This window comes from Lepeophtheirus salmonis, unplaced genomic scaffold (genome assembly GCF_016086655.4).
Source record: "Lepeophtheirus salmonis unplaced genomic scaffold, UVic_Lsal_1.4 unplaced_contig_10096_pilon, whole genome shotgun sequence".
In the NCBI taxonomy this organism is placed as follows: Eukaryota; Metazoa; Arthropoda; class Copepoda; order Siphonostomatoida; family Caligidae; genus Lepeophtheirus; species Lepeophtheirus salmonis.
Genome location: NW_027288920.1, coordinates 1 through 4,448, shown reverse-complemented (window position 1 = coordinate 4,448; position 4,448 = coordinate 1). Strand labels below are relative to the sequence as shown.

At 28.8% G+C, this 4,448-nt stretch overlaps 1 long non-coding RNA gene across 1 annotated transcript; it reads right to left on the bottom strand.

Moving 5' to 3' along the window:
- Positions 1-710: 710 nt before the first annotated feature.
- LOC139907422 (uncharacterized) lies at positions 711-1,675 on the bottom strand. The gene is made up of 2 exons (XR_011784022.1): positions 1,481-1,675; positions 711-1,424 (listed from the first exon to the last, which is right to left on the bottom strand). It is a non-coding gene; the product is annotated as an uncharacterized lncRNA (long non-coding RNA).
- Between the last annotated feature and the right edge of the window lie 2,773 nt (positions 1,676-4,448).

Sequence of the window (4,448 nt, the reverse complement as noted above, 5' to 3'; positions counted from 1 at the left end):
TTACATATATTTAATTTGATTTTGAACTGTATACCTTTGGCCAATCTATTATTTTGTAAAGAGTATATAGTTGTTTAAAATACAATATGATGTTGATATAAATTACAAATACGACAAATATTATAGCCTTAAGGTTTACAAATTTCATATAAGTTACCAACTCGAATTTATCATCAAAAATGAGAATTTTTCCACAACAGTTGGCGTGATTTGAGCTTGTGCTCCTCAAGTAGTATTAAAATTTATTGGCAATTGTCGTCAATTTTAATCTAATACGAAATAATATTATTCTATAATATTATAAGTTAATTGTAATACACCGCAATAATACTCAATTAATAAGTATATTATTATGTCATTTTTAAAGTATTTTATTTTTTTAAATTTCTGCCATTTTTATAGTATTTTTTTTTTTTTTTTTTAATTTCTGTCATTTTTTAAAGTATTTTAGTTTTTAAATTTTCTCGCATACTTAAATGTTCCAACTATCTTTTGTCAAAATTTCATGAATCTGACATGAGCCATCTATGTGATATTGCATGTCGAAAAATCATACCATAGAATTAAAGCTGAGAAAATGAACTAGTAATTTTTGTAAAAGTTCAGATTACTGCCTTGCTGTCAAATAAATATAAAATATATTAGGATCAATTAAATCAGAAAAAATGATCCATCAAATAACGTTTGTTATTGTCTTCAAAAAAAAATAAATTGTTTAACATGCCTACTTTATTTATTTTAGTTTTTAAAACTAAATTTAATAAAAAATATATTGTAGTGGAACATTTTAATGTCATCGCCATTCTCAATTCTAGTCGAGAATCCTCTTCTAAACAACGTTATTTTATGTTACCATATCGGAAAAATACTACCATGAAGATTTTGGATCATAAGAGCGACTGGGTGGGCCATTGAAATAATAAACAGAACACGAACTAATTCAACAATTAATGAATGTTGAGTGTTTGAAATAAATTCATATTTCAACTTATTAAAGCATAAAAAATAATTTAAAAAAATGAATGAATCATGTTAGTTAAAATGTAATAAAATAATATTACGAAAGTTTTAGTATTGTTTGGACACATAAATTAAAAATTAGAGCATTAAATATTCAGAAAATTGTGGATTTATATTCTCTAACGTGCAGTAATTGGTACTGGAGATAAGGGATTTTTGTAATCAGCACTAAATTTTCGTTTTTTCACAATATATTTTTTATCTTGTATATGAGAAAGTTAGCTTTTGGAAATGGTTTATGACAAAATTCGTATATACAAGATAAATTGTTGCAAATTTTCAATGAATGTTCTATGGATGGAAGATGAGAACTCTCTCTGTTTCAGTCGATTATTCTGCCTTTTTATGGAAATCCTGATTAGTTATTTTTTATTTAAGAAGTATACGATGATTCTGTAGAAGATCTAGAGGAATGTATATATGTTTTAACATAGAAACAATGATTGAAATAGTGTCAGACCTTGATGTGAAGGAGTATCTGCACAATGAAGGATCCTTTCCATTGAAGGAGATGAGATCCACCGAGTGACAAACAAAGAAACGAGAATCCCTTGAACATGAAGTCGCACAGAGGATCAGAAGTCGTGTGGATTATATCTCCATAAGGACTTGGAACCAGAAAGACCCAGAGCATGAGGACTTGGACTGACCTGAAGACAAATGAGGTTGACTCAATTACAGGTCTGAATATTGGATCAAAATAATTAGTGAGAATAGTGAATATTGGTAAAACAGACTATAATATTAAAAATATATCTTAATATTTCGTTTATTACTATATTGGTTGTATTGATAATAAATTAAAGTGCTTTTCGAAGTAATAGTTAATCGTTTTTCTATCCCCAGAATTAAGAATGCAAAATTTTACTTTCAAGATATAGTGATGGTATTTTAAAACATGCTATCATGGAAATGCTATTTTATTCAGACCATGAGCGAGACAAGTGACATGCAAAATCATTGGAAAATATTGTTAATGTTTTTGACTACAATAATGAGCATCGATAATGAAACTTAACTCTTTCGACTTCAGAAATAGCCTTGAAACATTGTAATTATTCTCAGCCTTCTTAACATCTTCCAAAAAATTATTAGAGAAAAAACATATCTTAGTTCCATATAAGACAAAATTATTAATTCTAGTACAAAATCTTTCTAATTTTGACAACACTGATGCAGTACTTTGGCAAAACAAATTGACCAAATTTGTTCAATACTTATTAAGACGTTGTTTTGAGTGATTATAAACTGTTACATTTATTTTATAAGATTTGGTCTGATTATCAATATGAACACTTGAATATTAATTCAAACATGATATTTTTATTATTTAACAATTAATATTTCAACAAAATGTTAAAATAAATAGATTGTATTTTATTTGATCTTGCTTAATCAATAATGTTTTATCTTACAGAGCAATTATTATTCATAATGGAAATATGTAATAGGCCTGGGCTGTTTTAATTCTCAGGGTCCAGTGAGCTTTTTGAATAAATTTTTCTTAAAAATTAAACTTGTATAATGGGTAGACATTATATTTTGGAAAAAAGGAAATAATTTTTTATTTATCTTAATGAAAATTTATATGATAACGTTCATATATCTTTTATTGCTATAAAATTAATAATTTTTATTTTAAAGAGTTAAACGTTTTTCTGACCTCCCAGTGCTGGATATTGATTATACTATATTTAAGGGTCGTTTTATTATAATAATGATGACCTTATCATCCTCGATATGGCACCTGAAAGGTCTAATGGAAAGGTTTGCATCCGGGATGTAGGGGAAAAAAAGCACCACGTGTCAAAGACGAGCTTCAAAATCGAATCTTGCCTACTGAAGATATAATCTTTTACAAATTTGTCTTTAAGACTTGATTATTTGTCATTTCCTCTTTATAATTTTGAAATTATCATATTTTCATTTTCTTCCTCTTTTCCCAAAAAAAAGTTATTCGCAAATTTTGCTCTCCAGTCAAAAATATTTGCACTGTAGTAATTTTATTATTAAAAAAATAGCCTTTGTCAAATTGAGTTCTCTTATTATTGAGAGGAATATGAATTATAGTCTATGTTACAGATTGTTCTTTCGAGAATAAAAATGATGGTGATTCCTTACTTTTAAGGATGGAATAATTGTTTATATCTTTTTAAGACAGCTGAGAGGATATTTTTGTATTCATAATTTATTTCATGCCCTGAATATTGGATTATTTATTATATTATATCTTTCTTTTTGACAAAAGAGTTTTTTTCTTCCCTTCTGTATGATATTAATTACCAAAAACTGTCAACATAATTGACAGAATGAAGTAAAAATACAGGGTTGATGAGTGAAGAAAATGAAAACCGGAGTAGACTTTTGAGTTCCTTTATTTTAGTAATTTCTGGAAGCGAATGACGATCCTTTTGGATCGTATCGGGTAATATATATCTAGCTTCTCTAATCCTCTTTTTTACTTATGATATGATATCATGCTTCTTAAATATAAATTTTTCTATTAAGGAAGAAAAATTAACATTGATTCTATTTTATGATTATTGACCATTCAGATTTTCATATGTATGTCAATGGTTTAAGTACTTCGATAAACCTCTGCATTAGGATGAATCATTTAAACACTCCAGTATATTATCAATCCAAGTAAGGTCATTCCCGAGTATTGTTTTAACTCGTCTCAAACATTTTCCTACCTTATTGTCTTCCTTTAGTTATGATATCTATCATCTAAATGTGTCGAAAATGCTCCTTCCCACGTATACGTTGAAGATTCTCTGTGTTTGGATATTGCAAATTAGAGCTATCTTAAGGTCGTGCTCATTGGAATCTTCTCTCTTTCGTGCTCTACAGAAGGATAACGACCTTTGAGTTGGAGTTGAGTCTATTTAATCTGGTAAATGGGACCAATCCAAAGAGAAACATTGGATCCTACAGGAATTGATTGGTATCTGCGATGTTTTAACTTGAGTTGAATTCATTGCATGGAGGGGATGTAAAGATGAAGTCTGTCGTAAGAAAAAGGGTTATTGGTTGACACAACCCAAAAACTTGCATTGCCGTGCCGAAGATATTAGAAGAATGCAGTTCATGCCATTTGAACCTGCAAGGGAATGGAAAATAGTTAATAGAGATGATAGTTTTTAGTTAAATAAAATATTATATAGTACTCACAGATGATAAATTCAAGTTTATGTCCAACTCATCCTCAACCTCGACCATCCAGCATCTTTTTCTCCCTCTGCAGTTTTGAAAAGTGCTCATTCGCACAATGGCCCACAGTTGGTGAGTGTATGTTCAAGTCGGAGATTTCGGATCGGCAAGTTTATTTTTTCTCTGTCCTTTCCTAAGACCAATGAACAAAAAAAGGAGTTCATTTTCTACGATTGTCGAAGTTTTTCTATACAGCTAGCAGATGTAATCTGTTA